Source organism: Callospermophilus lateralis, unplaced genomic scaffold, assembly GCF_048772815.1.
Source record: "Callospermophilus lateralis isolate mCalLat2 unplaced genomic scaffold, mCalLat2.hap1 Scaffold_246, whole genome shotgun sequence".
Lineage (NCBI taxonomy): Eukaryota > Metazoa > Chordata > Mammalia > Rodentia > Sciuridae > Callospermophilus > Callospermophilus lateralis.
This window is the reverse complement of record NW_027513304.1, coordinates 1,467,213-1,490,325: the sequence shown is the minus strand read 5'-3', so window position 1 is coordinate 1,490,325 and position 23,113 is coordinate 1,467,213. Positions and strand designations below refer to the sequence as shown.

Genomic DNA, 23,113 nt, shown 5'->3' with positions numbered 1-23,113 from the left:
TCTAGATTCAATCCTCAGTATATTCTCCCCTACCCCATCACAAAGTTTTGGCACATAGGCAGTAGTAATCAACTCCTTTGGCGTATGGGTCAAATAAAAAAGAAGTCTTAATATTCTTTTGTAAGAATAATGCCTCACTTACAACTTGTGCCTAAATAGATGGTCACCCATTATTAGTTGAATTGATATAGAAGAGTTCCTCCAAACGGCTCAAATTTTTTTTTTTTTTATAAGAATACTTGTGGGGTATACATGAATGATTATGAACCCAGAGTTTTAACACATAGAACGTGACTTCATGTAATAGTTTCAGCTAAAGAAAATTAAAGGAGATTTAAAAGGCATAGTTACAGAGGTCAGAACCCAGGGAGCATAGATATTTAAGAAGGTATAACTGATATTGGCCAAATTATATTATATCCTGTGCATGAATGAATATGTAACAACAAATCCCATCATTATGTACAACTGTAATGCACCAATAAAAAATGTGGGGAAAAAAAGGTGTGACTAAAAGAACCCAGTTCTTCAATGTCAGTTAGGATGAACATAAAAAATAGATCATTTGATTGGACAATTTAGATCATTAATGACCATGGAAAGAATAATGTCATTATACTGGTAGGAGTGGAAGTTAAATTGAAGAAGATTAACCAGGTGAGGAATAAAAAAAGTTTAGCTGAGAAGTGTCTTGGGGTTAAAGAAAGTTGAAGGACAGACAATAATGAGAGTAATACAGACAAATAGATGTTTGAATTGCTTTTTATACTTAATTTAGGAGACTTTAACAGGTGATATTTACTAGGTTTTTAGATCTATTCTACATCATTTATTTTTAACAGAAAAATGTATCATGATTATGTATGTCAGTATAAAGAAGTTTTGAAGCAATACCAACTAAAATATTCAGAAACACCCTTTTCACGTGAATATTATGAGAAGAAAAGAGAACATGAAGAAATTCAAAAGACAGTGTTGGCATGTTCTGAACAACTAAAAATGAGTGAAACTATTCTTATGGAATTTCTAGGTATTAACCTTTCTGTAATATGATGCTTTAATTATTATATCTTTGTACTGAGAAGAATACAATAAATCAGTCTCAACTATGACTTTTTTTCAGTGCCTGCACCCTTTCCATCACTTACCGAGTGGACATTACACATGTATCCACAATAGTATTTCTATTTATAATTTTATTAGATAAGTATTGTTTCTGTATTTTAATTATTATTTTGTTTTCCTGGTGAGAGCTTCATAGATTTGTTTTTGTGTTTAATTCAGGTTTTAAAGGTCACTTTAAGGTCTTTTGGGATTAGTTCTCATGTACATGTGATCAAAAGCAAGTAATTTTAAGGGGAATAAAATTGTATATGTATTTGGCTTTAAAGTGGCATATCAACAATCAAACTAATGAAAATGTCATCTTGCTTTGTCTTTTCAAAGAAGTTCTGATTAAATTGATTAATTATTGTTATGATAGATGGTGGTAAGGAAGTGAGTCAAAAATTATTCACTAATATTTAAAAATTCAGTGGGTACTTACCTTGTGTCAGGCAGTACTGAAGAAATTACAAAGCTCTCTTGCAAGGAGCTCAGAGTTTAATAGAGGAGAAAGACAAATAAAGAATTCTAATACAGTATCACTGTGATAGATGCTTAAGTAATTCTTAATTGGTCTAAGTCTCACCTGTTTGTCAGAGAGATCTTTCCTGATGCTGAACTTGAAACTTCAATCCTCTTTCAACCTCCACAATCCTTTATATGATTTTCCATCAGATTATAACTCCTATGTTTGTACTAAGTCTTCTTTATCCCTGTATTCTACCTTGCTTCTTTTCTGTTTCATCCTAAACCATTCTTTTATCTCTTCTGCTGCTTTTTATCCTTCATGTTTTGGTTTGAGCCTATTATATTTTTATGAACATTTGTTGTTTATCTATGCATTAACTTCTTTTTTTTTAATTAATTTTTATTGTAGGTTGTTCAAAACATTACATAGTTCTTGATATATCATATTTCACACTTTGATTCAAGTGGGTATGCATTAACTTCTTAGTGGGAAAGGGCAGAGGTTAGTTGGTAGATGAAGTACAGAAAGTATAAGGGAGTGGGATATGAGTTGGGATGAGATGTAAAATTGCATGTTAAACAAGAAGAGGTAGATGGAGGTAGGAAGAATTAAAGATTAGGATTTAAATATCTATTTCTAAAAATTTAAACTGATACTTTTGGTAATAACTTAGCTTTATAAATAATATTCACCTGAAATGTTTGTTCTAGCATATAAATCACATATTTTTAAGGCAGGATAGGAAGTTCTGATAAAATTTCTCTAGAGTTCTTGTTCACTGTTACTCTTCTATTCATTTCTAAATTCTAGATAGATAATGGAGGAACTTAGGTAATTGTGTTAATTAATAACCATGTAGGATGTCTATTAATAGCAGATAAATTTTCTACTTGAAATTGAGTCTAAATCCTCCCTAAACAGAATGTCCAGATGAAAGTTCTCAGTTTTACAGGGTGCATTGATGAACCTTATAAGGCAAGAAAAGGGAAATTGGGTGGATTTTTAATGTTGATTTTGGAATAATACATGATGGAAGCATAAAAAGTTAAATTGGGACCTGAATTTATTATATTTTATTAGTCATCCCAATGACACAGTGAACTTAGTTTAAAAAAAACAAATAACACCTTGTGAAAATATTTAACTGAATAAAAACATTCTAACAAATATTTTTGATGGATGTTACTTTTAAGTTAATAGAGATCAATACTAACTTATCTTCATTAGTCTGGAAATATTTATATTAATCTTACCTGTTTCAGAAACAGTGCTTATTGCTTATATATATCACACATATAAATGACATTATATAATATTAACTATTTCTGACATAGTACATTTATTTTAAATGTAAGGTTTACTTGCACAGCATAGTTCCTTAACATAAAAAGAGTTAATCTGAGATGTAAAACACAAGATATCCTCAAACATGCCAACAGTTTTACCAAAAGTTCATCTGAATTGAAGAAAAAGCAGATGAAGCAGAAATGGAAATTAATTCATTAAACAAGGTATATATTTTGTTATTGTTTCTAAAATATGTATTAATGTATAATAGTGTGTTAGTTGACACCTTAGGAGAGCTGTTAAGATAGCCTCAATGTAGACAAAGGCCAATTGATAAGCTTTAGATCACTTTGAAGCCAAAATGTTTTTCAGGTGTGGAATTTATTTAACTCTGAATTTGGGGGAATAGGTTGGCTTTTGGGAGGGCCTGAAGAAGGATCAAGATGTAGGTTAAGAGGAATTTACTTATTGACTTGTGGTGCAGTAAGTTAAACCCAAGGCCTCATGCACACTAGGCTCTGGGTTTGATCCACTGGTACCTAATACCTCTGGCCCTGTAACAGGAATTTAAAAGCATTGAAAAAGTAACAGTGTTTTCAAAAAGGTGAACAGTAAATAGTTTAAATAATTTAATCTTGCAAAATTTACAACTGTAGTTTATAATTTTTAGGAAACCAGTCTAGAAACAGTTAAGCTTTTAAGGTTTTATTGAATATTTTTAGTATCATCCATTGAATTGTGGCTTTGATTCACATACATACAAGAACTCATCAAAATCATTTTATAAATTTTGAGAAAAAATTGAAAATTAAATTTTCTAAATTTTTTAAAAATTAGATTTTATAGTGATCATTCATAGTTACAAGGTACAAAATAATAACAATATCATTTTATTTTTTTTCTAAATATTTATTTGTTAGTTTTAGGTGGACACATATCTTTATTTTATTTTTTTATGTGGTCCTGAGGATCGAACCCAGTGCCTCATGCATGCTATTCGAGCACTCTACCACTGAGCCACAACCCCAGCGCCCCCAGCAATATAATTTTAATAATGAGAGAAAAATGGATGTTATTTCCTTTAAAATATGTGATAACTATGTCCCTATGTAAATATTCAATGTCTATTTTGCTTATGATTATTCTTTTAAAAAATGGAAATTATTGATATTTATGATTGAAAATTTAGTAGTAAGGAAAAGTTAAAGGGGTATGATTTAATATTGATGTAACTCTTAATGACTTTCAATAGAAGATAGTAAATTCTGCCAAAAATACAAATCTTGTGATTCTACAGAAAAAAAATCATATTCATTAATTAAGATAAAATATTCTTCTTTGCAGGTAATTATTTCATTTTCCTTTCCCATTTTTCTTTTTAGCTGATTGCCTAGCATGTGTGGGGCCCTGGGTTCGATCCTCAGCACCACATAAAAAATAAATAAATTTAAAAAACCTATTGTATCCAACTATAACTAAAAAATAAAATATTTTTTAAATATTAATTTAAATGATTTGAACTATTATTATTTAGTATGCTTTAGTGAGGCTGAGGATATTATAATTGTAGAGAGAGAGAGGGTAGCAACAGCACATCTGATGCACAATGTACCTTTTTATCATCTTGTCACCAACTTGTTTAGTTCTTTCTTTATCATGGAGAGTGTAGAGGAGCCTATAATTGTGACTTAATCAATGACGTCATATGTTTCCTTGTTTTTTTGTCCTGTTTTTTTGATAAAATAGACCTTCGTGATGGAAGCATGAAGAAAAAGTCATTAATTTTTCTCTTAAAGAAAAATAGATGTGTTACTCTTGCTGTTTCTGATCTACTTTCTATTTTTTTTCTTTTTGCCTGTGCCCTTTTTTCATTCTAAATTTCCATTCCTCAGTCTTCATTGCCTTTGTGTTAATTTTTCAACACACTCTTCTCGAGTTTATTTCCCTGAACCCACTTCCTTGGATCTGTTATTTGCTTGACCTCCTCCCCAACATGTTGCACTCCCACATATCGTATCTATGGCAGTATGTATTTAGTTTTATGATGAAATTGATTTTAAAAAATAGGCAAACATACAGAATTTTGCTTTGCCAACAATGTTTTAACATAAAATTCTGTATACTGAGAGGAACTTATATAGATATTTAGTCATTTTTTACTCAGTGTATACAGTAGCACCCCCTTAACCATGGTTTTGCTTTCCATGATTTCAATTACCTGTAGTCAACCATGATCCAGAAATATTAGATAGAAAATTCTGGAAATAAACAATTAAATTGCATGCTGTTCTGAATAGTCTAATGAAATTTCATGTCATTGTACTCTATCCTACCTGGGATGTGAATCATCACTTTGTTCAGTATGTCTAAACTGTATACACTACCTGCCTGTTAGTTACTTAGTGGCCATTTCAATTATCCCATCGAATGTTATATTATCATGGCGCTGGTGTTCAAGTAACCCTTATTTTACTTAAAAATGACCCCAAAGTGAAAGATTAGTGATGCTGGCAATTTGGATATGTTGAATAGAAGCTGTAAATGCTTTATTTAAGTGAAAAGGTGAAAGTTCTTAAGATAAGGGGGAAAAAACAGTTATATGCTTAGGATGTCAAGATCTGTGATTAGATTTATCTGTCCATGAAATTGTGAAGAAGAAAAAATAAATTTATGCTAGTTTTGCTATCATACCTCACACTGCAAAAGTTAAGCCACAGCTGAGTGTGGGGGTGCATGCCTTGGGAGACTAAGACAGGAGGATTGCAAGTTGGAGACCAGCCTCAGCAACTTTGGCCCTAAGCAGGTTAGATATAACTTGTCTCAAAATTTAAAAAATAAATATAAAGGACTGGAGATGTAGCTCAGTGATTAAGTACTCCTGTGTTAAATCCACCACAGGAGAAAAATAAGCTACAATGTGTAATAAGTGCTTGCTTAGTTAAGATGGAAAAGGTGTTAAATTTGTCTATGTATGTATAGGAAAAACTATGGTATATGTAAAGTTCGGTACTGGGGAACTTATCATGTGTCCTAAATTGATAAGGTAGAATCAGTGTATTTTGATAGCATTTATTCTACTTCATTGATTTAGGAAGAAGTCAATGAAATTATCTTTCAGTAAAAAACTTAAAATACCCACTTATGTTGTATTATTGTTTTAATGATTTCTGTATTCATGGTAGTTGATTTGTTTCCAAATCAGTCTTTTTAAAGCTTAAAGTACTCTGAAATCTAAAATGTTACTTTTATGATTAGACTTTTGGTTTAAGATGTTTTTGATATGTTTGAAAAGTCGTTAAAAATGACTATGTTTGCCGGATGTATTGATACATGTCTGTAATCCCAGTGTCTTGAGAGGCTGAGGCAGAAGGCTTGCAAGTTTGAAGCCTCAGCAACTTAAGGCCCTAAGCAACTTAATGAGACTGTCTCAAAATATAAAAAAGCCTGGGGATATGGCTCAGTTGCTAAGTGTCCCTTGGTTCAATTCCTAGTACCAAAACAAAAAGAATGATTATGTCTTAAAAATAAAATTGTGACATACTGAGAAGACTACTGGACTTAATCAGGAAAGGTGTTTTAGCTCTGACACTATTACCAAGTAATTTAATACTATTGTACAAAAGTCTGTTAAAAATCTCTGGAACTGCGGCTGGGGATGTGGCTCAAGCAGTAGCGCACTTGCCTAGCATGTGTGCGGCCCGGGTTCTATCCTCAGTACCACATGCAAACAGAAGATGTTGTGTCCACCGAAAAACTAAAAAATAAATATTAAAAAAAATCCTCTCTCTCTCTCTCTCTCTTTAAAAAAAATCTCTGGAACTTAGTTTCATTATTTGCAAAGTGGAGGATTTTAACTACATAGAATCTAAATATCCCTTCTATCTTCAGAATATGTTAATTTTTACTTAGCTCATTTAATGTAATCTATTCTTCTCTTTAGAGTTTTTGAAAAAGATGAGCATATGCTTGTATTGAATAAAATTCCTCAAAGCACTCAATTATTTCTTCCTTATGAACCTCATAAATTAGTAAGACCAAAAAAGATGCATTCTTCAGAACCAAGAGTTACAGGTACAGAATTGTTTATTATTTAATAACTTTATTTGTTTGGGTAAACCCACAGAAGGAGAAATAAAAATAAATTTTAGTTATCATTTGATGTGAGCAAGAACAAACAATACTGGAGACTTACAGACTCAGGAAAGTACTGCTTTGAGTCGGAGAGCAAACAAAAAATGTCTTCTCTACATATTTTTTTCCCTCTGAGAAGGAAACTTTTTACATAAAATGTGTTTTGGTTGGGTTGCTCTGCTGTCAGAGGAATATAAATAATTATATATTTTTATTTGAGGAATTATATTGTCATATGTATGATTTCTATGGGTAGCATACTTGTGTTAATAGTGTTTGAGACTTGGTCATTGAGACATTTGAATTAGATTTCATTCAAGGATCCATAGATTAACTAGTTTAACTATATTATCAGTCTCCCCTCCATCATTACTATTATTACTTTGTCTTTTTTGGTTATGGATTCTAAAGATACAGTTTTGTCAGTTGGTCATTTTATCATTTCATATTTAATTGCTATCATAGTGAATATAGAGTGATAAATTAAGAGATGTGATGTTTAAAAATTGTGTATTTAAATTTAAATTTAATATTCATATAGACTTGATTGTCTAAATGATAAGGTTAGATTAAATGGTGGAGATGAGGGCCAGGGTTGTAGCTAAGTAGTAGAGTGCAAACTTAGTGTGCATAAGGCCCTGGATTTAATCCTCAGTATGAGAAAAAAGTCAGATGTTTGATTCTATCTTCAGAATTGATTTTTAAGTAGTATTACTTATTAATCTAGATAAAAAAGAAGAAAGTTCTGTGCAGCAGTGAAATCTTGCCAATATTGACTTCAGACAAAAGGAAAAAGACCCACACGTAGGTATTTCTTTTTAAATAATATAGATTAAATACTTGCTTTTGTTAAATGAGAGTAATGTACTACACTTGAGACAGAGATGTGTGTGTACAGGTGTGTGTTATAAATATATTAAATCAGCCATTAGCATAACCTTTGGGATCTAAAAAAATTAAAATTTGAATATGACATTCTGAATATAGACTATAATATGCTCCATTGCCTTCAAAATAATGGAAAAAAATATTTTAAAATACCAAGCCCTTTATCTATTAAACCAAAAACTTGAAAAATCTCTGGAAGAAGAAACAAAACTGATTGGATTGAAGAAAGGAATTATAACCTGGGACATGCATAGGATAATTCTGTTAACAAAATAGAGATCCAGGGACAATCAATAGGATAATTTGTTGGGCTCCTTCAGAGGGAGTTAAGTAACTTAACTCATGTTCATCTTTGTTTCTCTACTTTGCCTTTGGTCAGCCTCAGTAATGGGATGACTGACTCCAGGTGGAAGCAGTGAGTCGTGGAGCATGGGTAAGAGAAACTGGCTTGTGTCCTGGGTGGTTCTTGATGCCTGTGAAAAATAAGGACTACACCAATCAAGTAACTGACTGCTGATATTGCATATCTTTATTTTCCCTTGAAAACAGTCCAGAGGGAATTCCTCAATGAAAAAAAAATTTGTCCTTTCACTGATTTGTAATTAATACAGACACTAAAATGAAACTAAGTCTAAATATGTATTATAGAAATCTAAAATTACAGATGATTTTAATATGGGATGAAGGTAGATAAATGAGGAAAACAAATGTTTACCGAAGTTTTTAATTTTTTGGTGGTGGAGGGGTAGTAGATGTAGGGAGAGAATATAAATGCTGATTAAGTATACATTCTGGAAAAATGTAAATTTATGTCTGTATGTCAAATATTTAAGAAAATTATCAGAAGAGAAATGGAAGGTGTAAATTTTTTAAAAGTAGAAGAAAAAAGATAAAAATTAGGTTAACAGAGTGGAAACAACAGTTAGCATTTAGATAGAAAACAAACAAGATGCTGGAAAAAGTTCTGAACAGATAAACAATCATAAAATTCTGACTGGGTTAAACCACTATTAGAAGACAGAGGTACTTGTATGGGATATATTTTAAAAATAGAGTTACATACTATTAAAACAGAATAGCTGAAATAATTTTACAAATAAAGGCTAAAAATAAAAAATGGAAAGTATGTATCAGGTGAATACAAACAAAAAAGCAAATATAACAATATATAGAAATAACAAAAGCATTAGCAAGGATATATATATATTTCTTATTTTTTAAAGAGAACAGTTCATTGAAAAATCATAAAAACCATGTTGCACCAAATTATGCAAAGCAAAAATTGACAGAACATCTATCATAACAAAAACAATGAAATAAACTTACCATTTAAGCCAGATATTTTTAGGAAAAATTAAAGGCTGTAAACGAACATAATAAAGCAGTGGCTTACATGTTAATATAAAACAAATTTTATTTAAAGTTAAAAATGAAGTATTAGCTCTTTCATATGTAAATAAAAAAGAAAGTTCAGGCTTCAATCTTTTAATTTGTTGTTTTACTTTTCTGTATTCTGTTTCAAAGATTTTAGAGGATAGAGGGACACAGAGCAGATCATCAATTGAGAAATGGCAAGATTTTCTTAATTAATTATAATATGAAAGGAATAAATTTTAAAAAGATTTACCTTAACTGTTATAAAAATAGTTATTATATTTATTATAAACATCAAATTCATTGAGGGTTTTGAATTTGTTTTCCAGTATTTGTATGTCTTATATGTAATAGTTTCAATTAATGTATATAAGCATTATATTGCTAATGATGATGATAAGGTTGAAATGCCAATGAAATGAGAGAACCTTGTATAGCTTTAGCAAATGTTTATTGTTTGTTTTGTTTTTTTTTTAGTTTTGTTGATTTTATTTTTTTAAATACACAACAGCGGAATGCATTACAATTCTTATTACACATATAGAGTACAGTTTTTTTCATATCTTTGTATATAGAGTATGTTCAATTCATGCCGTTTTACATGTACTTTTTTTTTTTTGCATTGCAATTCTTATTACACATATATACTGCCAGGTTTCTGTTCTCTCGACTAAAAGGCTCAGGGTTTATTCCAGTTAAACTGGGCTGACTAGGCTGTGCAAAATAACCACACAAGAGACACAAATACCTTTTTCTTTGGGGTTGCTGTGAAGGCTCCTCTGACCTTAATAGTCCGCAGGAAGAGAGAGAGCGAGAGCACACGCTGACCCCTTTTATTGAGGAGAAGCTATTCAAATGAGGCAAGGGGTCAGGTTTTAGGGGGCTGAGTCTATCTGATGTCCACTGTCAGCAGGTTGACTGACACCTGGGCAGGCCACACCCAAGGACAAAGTAAGAGAAGGGGACACACAAGGCACTTCCATGGAAGATTCTATTCTAAACAGGGCAAGGGGTTATATTACAAAGGAGCAGGTGAGCATAGCTTCACCCATGGGGCTGTAGCAAGACACATCCATGCACAAGACACTGTCCCTCGAACCCAAGAAGGGTGGGGAAAGCTCTGCCACATTTCTGTGACTGAGCACCTCAGAATCCAGTCAGGGACTGTTACTCAGTCACATGTAAGGTTGGTCTCCCACAATATACCACAATTTTTCATATCTTTGTTTGTATATAAAGTATGTTGATACCCAATTCGAATCTTCATACATGTACTTCAGATAATGATATCCATCACATTCCATGGTCCTTGCTAATCCCAAGCCTCTCCTTTTCCTTCCCACCCTTCTTCCCTATCTAGAATTCATCCAACCCTCCCATGCTCCCCATCCCTACCCCACTATGAGTCAGCCTCCTTATATCAGAGAAAATATTCAGCATTTGGTTTTTAGGGATTGGCTAACTTCACTTAGCATTATCTTCTCCAATGCCATCCATTTACCTACAAATGCCATGATTTTATTCTCTTTTATTGATGAGTAAAATTCTATTGTGTATATATGCCACATTTTTTTTAATCTATTCATCCACTGAAGGGGCATCTAGGTTGGTTCCAAAGTTTAGGTATTGTGAATTGTGCTGCTATAAACATTGATGTGGCTGTGTCCCTGTAGTATACTGTTTTTAAGTCCTTTAGGTATAGACTGAGGAGAGGGATAGCTGGGTCAAATGGTGGTTCCATTCCCAGATTTCCAAGGAATCTTTATACTGCTTTCCTTATTGGCTGTACCAATTTGTAGTCCCACCAGCAATGTATGAGTGTACCTTTCTCCCCACATCGTATGTAGTCAATTCAATGCTTTCTTTTTTTCTTTCAGGTATTTAATGATTCTGGTGTGAATAACAATTCAAAATGTTCACATGTTACTGCTATTAAATGTTCACAAAATTTTATGCAGTTCAGGTAATTTTTTAAAATAAGAAAATTCTTAAGAGGTGAGAATGTAGTTCAGTGGTAGAGGACTTACATGGCATGCTACTAGGTCCCTGTTTCAATCCCCACCCCTACCTGCCCCCAATAAAAAAACTTTAATTTCTGCAATTTGTGAATATCAATTCAAAATAATATAAAAATTATATGCCTTGCATTTTAGATTGTTAACTCCTCAGAAACGATCAAACAACAATCAGTGGTTTGAAAAAAGACAAACAGGTATTTGCTATTCATATTTTTCCTAATAAATAAGGGTAATAAATTACATCAGTTTTTTATACTAGAATTATTTGCATTGTTTACATCTCTGTATAATTGATCATGCATACCTGGTTTTAAAACATATTCCCTCTAAATATTAAGTAAATGTATTTTATTGAAGAAATTTTGAAATACAAAACAATATAAAAAATACTACCACCCAGAAATAATGGACATGATACATACCAGTGTATATTCTTTTAGTCTTTTTTTCTATGTGTATGTTTGTTTTGTTCTTTTACCCTCCAAATTTTAATTATACTATGTATATAATTTTGCATCCTTTTCCCCTTCATAATAAATTATTGAGGTTATTTCTACATATCATTAATTAGTTTTTATTAGTAATGACTGTATAATGTCCCATTGTGTGGATATGCCATTATTTAGCCATTCTTTCACATTGAATTCTTTTTGATTTCCTGTTTTTTACTATTATAAATAATGTTATTATATTTTTGCATTGATATATTATTATCTTGGACAATTTTCTTTGAATAAAGTCACAGAAAGATCACAGTATATATGATGAATTTATTATTCTCAAATGAACTAGCTATTGAAACTTCATATCTTTGAAAATATAATTTATTTTTCTTTCTCTCCATATACATTTCAATATGCATGTTTGTATAGTTATGTATATACATGTATACATGAATATATAAATATAAACGTGAGTATATATTGTATATTAAGTGCTTACATGCATATGTATTTTGGTAATTTAGTAATTCACAATAATTATTTAATTTATTATGCCATGTGGAAGTCTTTTTCTCTTCTTCTTGGATTATTGACTTTTATTTTGAAGTTTTAAAGATGGCTTTTTCTGATCCCAGGAAAATTCTGTTAATGTATGCATTTTAGAACGATTATATACTTAGAGTCTTTTTCTCTTACTCTTACTAGGAGATCCAACACAATATGTTTATTGTACACAAATGAATAGTCTCCTTGCTTTCTTCTAAGATAAAAACTTATCTTACCTGTACAGGTGATCTGTTCTAGCTATTTATAATTCTCTCTATATACCAAACCAACAGTGTTAAACAAGGACAAATAATTAATCAAACAATGCAGGGAACTGCATATAGCTGGCATAACTCTACCTGTTGTTCATACACAAGAAGTCATATAATTATCTTGAAATAAAAATATTTATTTCAATAATCTTTAGACCCAAAATTTGAAGAAATTAATATGTAATGAAAATAGTAATTTTTATTTAAATTCAGAAGACAAAAACAAGAAAGCTTTCAGAAGATCAGATAGAATAATATTGTCATGACTTCAATATAGAGAAAGATCTCTTAAACAGGAATTAAAAAGCCCAGTCATAAAAGAAAAATTGATGAATTTGGCCACATTAAAATTAAGATTTTTGTTTATCAAAAGATACCCTAAAAGAGTATCAAGTGCATCATCCATCCAGAAGATCTATTTGCAATACAGAAAGCTCTAAAAAGAGTAATTTGAAAGTATATACAGAACTTTTACAAAAGAAGAAAAAGACAACCCAATTAGAAATATATGCAAAATATGACTAAGTATTTTAAAAAGAGAAAGAAATGTTTGTGGCAGATAAACATGAAAAGATACTCAGCAAATCATGGAACTGAAAAAAAACGAAACCCACAGCTTGTTACTGACTTTCAAGATCTTGAAGACCATGTTGGGGTTAAGCGCTTGGACTTTGAATCTGAAGTGCTGAATTCAATTCTCAACTCTAGAACTTACTGTATTTTTTTGAGCAAATCATTTATACTTTCTACGCTTAAAAATATTTTACTGTAAAATTAAAGTGACTGAAATAATATCTGTATTATAGAGTTATTATGAGGAATAAGTTATGCTTATGGAAGTACCTAGAAGAGTGCCTGACAGTATATTGAGTATATATTCATAAAAATTATCCCAAAGTTGATTTTCTATAGTAGTCTCCTCGCAAACCATCTTTTCTTTATAGGTTGCTTCAATAACTACTTCCTACCTTCCCTTCTATGCTAATTTTTACCCCCATGACATTGCTTGTGGTCAATCTTCAGTGTTTAGTTATAGATTTTTAACATTTTGATAATTTTTAAAAATCTCTTTGTAACAGAAATGCAGTTCCTGAAGGTCAAACACAAAAAGAATCCTCTGGATTTTCATTTCTTACAAGTTATACTTCTAGATCACCTAGATTGAATTTATTTGATTCTTCTGTATTTGATTCAGAAATTTCATCAGATCAGGTAAAATGAGAAACTAAAGTTGATTTCTAAAAATTGTGCACTGAAACTTAGGGGTAATTTTATTTCCTTAGTACCAAACTATCCTGGGACAGAGTGCCAGTAAAGGCAATTTTTAAAAAAATTCTGGGTAGCTGTAGTATAGCATGCCCCATATTCACTGTATTTATTTATTTAAATTTCAAGATAGGGATGATTTAAATTTCAGTTAAGGGCAATTTGCAATGAATTTGTCTTTTTAATTAATGTGCCTACTAAACAAACTACATATTCTTTTTTTTTTGAGAGAGAGAGAGAGAGAGAAAGAGAGAGAGAGAGAGAGAGAATTTTTTAATATTTATTTCTTAGTTTTTCGGCAGGCACAACATCTTTGTTTGTATGTGGTGCTGAGGATCGAACCCGGGCCGCACGCATGCCAGGCGAGCGTGCTACCGCTTGAGCCACATCCCCAGCCCCCAAACTACATATTCTGAAAACAAACTTTACATATTATCAGTGAACTTACAATGGCTTCATGTTTTGTCTTTTCAACTATGTGTGTGTACATGGCAACATTATCATTGGTTCATTTTAAAAGACCTAAGGAATTTCCTGCATCAACATTGCTATTGTTCAGTGGAAATGCTTATTTCTGTATTTAGTAATTAAGCCCCCAAATTAAGACATGCTTTATTTGAAAAGCAGAGACAATATAAATTTGTGGTTAAAACTAGACTCTGAAGCCTGATTACTTGAGTGTATACTATATGTAAGATTTTGGGTAACTGTCAGTTTCCTTATCTGTAAAATGAAAATAATTATTACCATAAGGTTTGTAAATATTTAGGTGAGTTTATGCACATAAAACATTTAGAAAAGTTTCAATCACTTAATAATACCATATAAGTATCAATGTAATATAAGTATTATTACTTATTTAAATTAGTCATATTTAGCCATTTTTATATTTATTAGAATTTTTATTACTGTGTTCCTTGCACTATATTAAGCTGTTGAAATTATAAGTTTGTTGATGATATAGTAGTATACATTTCATATTTTGTTTCTTTTAACTTTGGTGTCAATTTTACTTAAATACTTATTTCAAAAACTAGTGGGGCTGAGGATATAGCTCAGTTGGTAGAGTGTAGCCTCACATGTACAAGGTCATGGGTTCAATCCCCAGCACCCCAATAAACAACAACAAAAAATTAGTAATCCCTAAAAAAGTACATTAGAAAAATAGATTAGAGTTGCTAAATTCTCATTTACAGTAATACTATGAATGTTAAAATAAGTGTACATAAATAACCTCATCCGGGGACACGTACATTTTGAAAACAGAAAAGTACTGAAAATTATTGAATATATTACATGATGTACTTGTTTAGAAAGAAAATATTTTAAAGATAATTTCCCTCTCAAAATAATTTATAAACGTAATCCATTATGGATCTAATTAAAGTGCTGGCAAGATGTCTTTAGTTTTTGTTATGTTTTGTTTTTGTGGTGGTAGAGCTGGGGAAGGAGATTGACCAAATAATTACTGTGTGTCCTGGGAGAAATGTATTCAAGAATAAGCAAGAACATTTTCAAAAATAAGATTGGTGATAGATTAAAATAGAACTCTAAGAAAAAGTTTCATCCAAAAGAAGGCAAAAAAGAAGGCATGGAGTGACAAAAAACAAGGGAAAAAACATAAATAGCAATATGTTAGTCTTAATCATGAACTTTAAAATGATTTTTTAAATATGAATGGGTTAAATACTCCATTAAAAGATAGAGACTATAAAAATGCATAAAAAATAAATTGAATGTGGTGGTGCACTCCTGTAATCACAGCTATTTGGGAGGCTGAGGCAAGAAAATGGAAAGTTCAAGGCCAGACTTGGGAATTAAGTGAGATTCTGTTTTAAAAATAAAAAATAAAAAGGGCTGCCAGATGCAGTGGCACACACATGTAAATCCTACTGGCTTGGGAGGCTGAGGCAGGAGAATCTCAAGTTCAAAGCCAGCCTTAGCAACAGTGAAGTGCTAAGCAACTAAGTGAGACACTGTCTCTAAATAAAATATAAAATAGGGTTGGGAATGTGGCTCAGTGGTCAAATGCCCTTGAGTTCAATCCGTGGTACTCCCCTCCCTAAAAAAAAAAAGGTCTTGATGGATATATTGATACCATTTTTGGTAGTCTTGAGATTCAGAGTATTACTGAAGATAGAAATGGTTCAGAATGGTAAAACGTCCACTTTATAAGGAAGATACAACAATCACAAATGTGTAACTGTGCCTAATAACAGCTCCAGTATACATAAAATCAAAGTTGTCAAATACTCAAGCATAGTTGGAAGTTTTTAATACCCTTTTATCAGCAATTGTTAGAATCACACAACACAATCAGATCTTCTGTAATATCTGAATACAGCATCAATCCCCTACACCATTTTTAAACACTGTATCCCACAACTGCCTCATACATGTTCTTTTCAAGTGCTAATAGTACATTCACCAAGATCAACTATATTATGGGCTATAATAAGAGTAAAAGAATTTAAAAGCATTGGAATTAGAGTGTGTTAAATTAGAACTCAGTAACAATAAGATATCTAGAAAAATCCTAAATATGTAGGTCATGAATCATAAGAGAAGTCAGAAAACATTTTGAGCTGAATTATCATGAAAATTCAGTTTATCAAAAATTGTGGGATGCTGCCAAAGCCAGAGCAAAACTATAACTTTAAATAATTTAGTTAGTTAATAACTTAAATAATTACTTTAATAGAAAAGAGGAAAGATTTAAAATTAATGACCTATATTGAGAAACTAGAAAAAGAGCAATAAAGCAAATCCAAAGTAGAATGAAGAAATAAAGAAGACGGCATAACTGAAATAGAACAAATAAATAAATAAGAATAAACAAAACCAAAGATTGTACTTTAAAATAATTGACAGAATTGATACATTCCCATCTAGATTGACAGAGAAGGAAAGATAGTTATTAAACATGAGAGAATATCATTACAAATCCTATATATTATGAAATAGATGGGTGAAGGGAACTTCACTTTTTACACATTAAAACATCCCTATATAAACTTAGAGTAATCAAAATGGTGTGATATAAAGATTGAAAGAATGATATTTGGTATGGGTTAAATAGTCTTGATACAAAAGAATTTAGAATATGATAAAGGTGAGACCACACAGGGATAAATTAGACACTCAACTTACACTGTATACCAGTAAATTTACAGATGAATTAAAATAAATGAAAAAATATTAACCATAATATACTTCAGAGGAAATATAAGTTAACATTTACTAGACCTCAGAAGGATGGATGCCCAAAGCATAAAAGCAGTGGAAAAAGAACCAAAAGAAAAAGCAATTAAGTTAATTTCATTCAGACTTCCAAGTTAAAAAATTGGACAGGCAATATGATAACAGTATAAAAATAATTAACATCTTTATTATATTAAGACTTAAATTACTGGGCTGGAGTTGTAGCTCTGAGGTAGAGCGCTCGCCTAGCACATGTGAGGCCCTGGGTTCGATCTCAATACCACATAAAAACAAGTAAATAAAATAAAGGCATTGTGTCCAATGACACCTAAAAAAAATTAAAAATAAATAAATAAATAATATTAAAAGAATTTTAAAAAATTTAAAAAAGAACTTAAATTACTACCTCAGTATAGAAATGGGCAAAATCCATTTGGTGAGTAGTCCTCTGAAAAAGAAAATTAAATTACATAATTTATGGTAAAAACGTTTTTCTCATTAATTGTTAAAGAAATATGATTCTGTGCTTAAATGTTTTAAGTGTGGTGTTTATAATTAGAAAAATCAAAACAACCTAAATGTTCAAAATAAATGAATAATTGAATAGTACAGTATGTCTATATGGAGGAATATTATACTGCCACAAAGAGGTTTCAGAAGAATAGCAACATGGTCATATGGTAATATTAAGATAAAAAAAGGACAAAAAAACTAAACCATCATGAAAACATTTTTAAAAGCCCATCTTACTGAGAAAATAGACTTTTTTGGCAGCAAAATTTGATCTGAATGGACATGAAGCTGTCAGCATCCTTTTACTTTTATAGTCAGAAAAGCAGTACTGAGACCCTGATTTGTTAAAGGCCTTCAGAATCAAGCAAGTTTTATTAGAATGTAATGTTATAGTAAGATCCTGAAGCAGGAATTATCCTTAGTGCAATGCATATTGGCTATCAATTCTTTATCTATTAGTATAGTAAAATTAGTAGGCCTTATTTTAATAAGTAAATGACAGCTTTTGAAGACAGAACACTCCCCCCACCTCTCTTCAGTTTTGGAGATTGAACCCAGGGCCTAACATATTCTAGGCAAGCACTGTACCACTGAGCTACATCCCCAGCCTAAAAATACAACTTTTTTTTTTTAAAAAGTACACTAATGTGCTGTATAGAATATTGCTATATGCTTACTCTAATGCTGCATATTAGAAGTACCAGGCTTTGGATTCAAATACAAATGCTGTGTATGTTTTTCTACTGGTTTGACAAGTAATATTTTATGGAAATTATTTTCCAGCTTAATGAACATTATTCTGAAGTAAATCTAAATCCTCCCTCATCACAACAAGGAATTGGTAAGTGATTTACTACTTACAAAAACATGCTAACTTTCCCCCTTTGTATTTTAGTTTGTTTCTAATAGATTTTTCTAGGCATTCAGTTAATTCTTTAAAAAATTACTCTTGACTTCTGTACTATTCACTGCTTTTATTTTTAGCAATTTAGCTTGATTTTTTTCACTGCATTGACAACACTTGCTTTCTCCAAGATTACTAATAACTTCTCAATTTTCAAACATTATGAATATTTGGCATTGTTTATCATATTCAGTCCCTTTGCAGCATGATATAGTTGACTGTTCACATCTTCTTTCTGGACTCTTTGCATTTCTTCCTATCTCTCTGTGCTTACTTTTTATTGCATTTTCTTTCTTTTATTCTTTTATCTGTTCAAAATATAAATAAGTGTGTGTATATATTATATTGTTTTATCAATTACTACTTTGGTTTTGATGATAGAACAGTGGACAAACATGCAAAATTCTCATAGGGTTTCTGTCCCACTAGAGTGGGAGAGACTGAAGATAAGACAAGTCAATATAGAATATATCAAGTGGTACATTAAACAACAATTTTTATGGGTTTGAATGGCAACTGATCATATGTTGTGATTTTTAATTCAGTATTTAATTTATTCTATAGCTAACAAGGATGATGCCAAGGTTTGACAATACTGTAAGAATTTATTGAAATGTGAATGGCTTAATAAGAGGAGGAATAAGAAATAACATAGGTACAATATCTTTTGTCTCATTGAGAGGCTCATCAGATACCCAAGTAATAATCTTACTTCTGCCACCTCATCCATGTGAAAGATTTCAGGCATCTGTGGATAAGTTATATTGCATGTAGGTTGCCTTGACACACAAAAGCTGCAGCCTCAGTTTTCAGCAGGCTCTTAAAGAAATCTAGTCATGAGGCCCAAGACCTATACAACTCTTATAATTCAGGTGTAGTTTCACACAGAACTGTAGACAAGTAATGCTGTAGACTCAGCATTCCGTATCTACCTTAATTCTGTATTTTCTAAGGAGACAGTGCTGTGAGAAATCAGACTCCAAGATCATTCTTCCAAGTGGGTCTGAATCAGTCTAGGCTTGAGGTTAACTCTGTACTTACTGGTTGTAATTAATAATATAAATAAAGGTAAAGCAGAATAAGGCGAATAAGAAGAACTTGGATTGAGAAGGCAGTTGCTGTGTTACGAGAGAGTCAGAGAAGGCAATCATTAAGAGGTGACATTTGAGGAAAGACATGAAGGAGGTGCAGTACAAGCTACTGGGAAAAGCTTTTCAAAGTGAAGGATGAAAAGTTGAGATAGGCACATACTCAGTATGTTCAATGAACAGCAGGTAAATTGGTATAACTGGAATGGAATAAGGAAGGAGCAATTATGTAGGAAGATTAAATCAGAGAGGTTGGAGAGGAAGCAAATCATGGGACCTATAGACTGTTCAGATCTTTGGAAAGTAAGATGGGAAACCATTGGAGGGTTTTGAGCAAAGGACTGAAATTATCTAACCGGCTTTTAAAAGATTACTGTCTGCTATATGGGGAACAAATAATGGAAATGAGTGAAAACAGATTAGGAAGCTATTAAAATAATACAAGTAAGAATTGGTGATGGCTAAGATAATGACAGTAGAATTGGTAAGAAGGAATGGCATTTTGGTTGTCAATTTTTCTGAAGATAGATCTGGAAGAATTTGTCTATCACCTTTAAGGATGAGAAGGAAACAAGGATGATGCCAAGATCTTGACAACAATAACTGTAAGAATTAAGTTGTAATGAAAATCTTTTTATATCAAAGATATCTTTTAACATTAAAAACTCACCATATCTGAAATCAAATTTGTTCTTTTAATGTCCCTAATGTTATCTCCATTATTGTGGTGGCCAAAATTCAGTAATAATTTTAACTTCTCCTTGTGACTGTGACTAAATTCAGCTAATCAAGTTTTATCAGTTATTCCTCTGAAGTACTTATTTCCTTTTTCTATATTAATCAAAACTGTTATATTTCAAACTCTAATAACTATTCACAGTGCTACTGCAGTCATATCTTAATTGGTCTTTTCATCTTCTTAGCTTACCCATAAATCTCAGTTTAAATGATCTTCCTCATGCCTAATGTTGATTTTGTAATTGCACTAATCAGATGCCTTTGGTGGCTCTCCATCAACTCAAATTATTTTCCTACTTTTCTAACCTAGCTCCAACATACCTTTCAAGCCCTTTCCCTTGTAAGAATTACTCATGCTTTGGCTAGACTGAAGAACATAGTGTCAGATAAGCTATATTTTCTTATCTGCTTTTTTTCTTCTTGTAATCTCCAACTTCCATCCCTAACCATCTTTCAAGTTCTCTTCCAAAAAAACTTTATTTTCCCCTCAACCTTGCATTCCAGGAAGACCTCTTTTTCACTTTTGTGAATATTATTATTTCTTCTTCTTCTTCTTCTTCTTCTTCTTCTTCTTCTTCTTCTTCTTCTTCTTCTTCTTCTTCTTCTTTTTTTTTTGTAGTGCTGGGGATTGAATCCAAGGCCTGTGCATGTGAGGCAAGCACTCTACCAACTTAGCTATATCCCCAACCCCTTTTTTATACTTTTAAATATTCTACCTCCTATCATTTATTATTTGTATGTGTGTGTGTGTGTGTGTGTATATATATATATATATATATATAATGAGATACTCTCTGGATTTTTGTTTCTTTAAGGGCAAAGACCTGTTATATTCACTTCTGAATTCCTCACAGCACCTAGAATCCTGCCTTGCATAGCAATCTATATTTATTTACAGTGAACATAGTTTTATGAAGCCCACATATAATCTTCTGAAATTAAAAAATAAAATCAAATTTATTTATGCAAAAAGTGATTCAACATTTTAGTTTTTTCTGGATCTATGTCTAAATTTTCTTTTTAAGATTTATGGGTATGTGCTGAAGACAGTAGAATGAGAAAGGGAGAGAAACAAAACACAACTGTCTGGTAATCAGTCCATCCAGTCAGTCAGCCATTTTAATTGCTAGTTGGCTTATTTAGAGTAAAATAACTGAGATATTAAAAAATATAAGAAAACTTCAAAGTGTTACAAAGTAATTTCTTTTGCTTAATGTACTAGTTGATCAGTTCTCTATGGAAAAAATATTAGGTGCCTTAGAAGACTTGTTTTAGGTAAATCTTTCATTTATTGTAGAGTTAATAATAATTGATTTTAAATTTAAGATGTTGACAAATTTAATATTTATAGTTTTACATAATATAATGATGAAAACAGTATTTTTCTTTAGTGGAAATTCGGAGAGTCAAACACCAAATAATTCTATACATAAAGTTGATTTTTGAACAATGCTATGAGTGTATATTGTAGTCGGTCAATAAATAATGGTTGGATAAGTTTGACTTATGCAATGTCTCTCAGATCTAACATTTTTTCTCTCCATTTCCATTGTTATGATGGTATAGGTAAGGTCAATTTTCACCATCTCTTTGCTGGACAATAGAGTTTTTTCCTTTTGGTTTTCTCCACTTCTAGACACTTCTGTTCCAGCCTTTCTACACATCTCTCCTGAAGAATCCTTATAAAACAATTTATTTAATATCATATTATATTTGATAATGCTTAATGTTTTCCTGTTTTCTACTAAATAAAGTCCTGATTCTCTAGTGAGACATTCAACTGTCTTTCCAAGCTCATCTTCATTAATTCCTGCTTAATATATCATTATTATTTCTCAATATCTTGCCAAGTTGAGCTGATTTCTGTTACTCTAGTAATTCCTATGCCTATTTCTGGGCCTCTGTGCTAGTCTCTTCATTTGAAGTGTTTTACTACACCTTCTACCACATATAGTAGTTCTTTATTTACTTGAGTTCATATTACTTACAAGTTGGGTTTATGTTTGAGTCTGTTTATCCTTCCATAGTGTCAAGAATAATGCCTCCCATGTGAGAAGAATACATTTAAATATCTGTTAAACAGGTAAATAATTCAGTGGTACTGTATTTATTGTATACATTGTATTGTAATCCTCTAGGTTATATGCATTCTATATAACATGGATAGCATGATCTTGTAATATTTGTCTTCCTCAGGAAATTTATTTGGGAAACCAGAAGGAGAAGACACCTTTACATTTTCTTTTTCATAAGACACTTCAGCTCATACATTTGGTACTGGAAAAGATGATTTTAGTTTTCCCTTTTCTTTTGAACAGGATCAAACAATACCTTCTTCTTCATTAAAAGGTTTTTCATCTTCTTCACAAAATACGGCACAATTTACTTTTTTTGAACTAGTTATTAATTTTTGAATGATTTTAATATTTTATAATCATCTAGGGCATAAATTTACATTACTACCAAAAACTGAAGATACTCCTTTTTTGGTGATGAGATGAAATGGTTTACCATAGTGAAATTATTTGATTATATTAATTTAAATATTTAATATTTTTTATTTATAACATTAGCTAGTCATTTATTTTGGTTTTGATTTTGCAAGGCATACCCAGGCAGAACTTTTGTTAATCTGTAAAATTTGATACTTCTTCCATTACTTTTTATTATAAATATAAATCTGTTTATTCCTGGAGTCCAAATTTCATTGTTAATGGTATTTTAGTTGTTTTCATAAGAAGAAGAATTCCTGAGGTCATCAGAAGACTTTTTAGTGGCAACTGTTTAAAATTAGTGCTCGGGTATACTATAGCAACTAAACATTTTTTTTTTACAATTACTGGGTTTCACTTATGCATCAGTATTCCAGAA

The 23,113-nt window shown here is 31.3% G+C and overlaps 1 pseudogene; it reads left to right on the top strand.

The window, feature by feature from the left end:
• The window catches only part of LOC143388456 (protein SIX6OS1-like), a 28,601-nt pseudogene extending 5,945 nt beyond the window's left edge, over positions 1-22,656 (top strand).
• Positions 22,657-23,113: the final 457 nt, after the last annotated feature.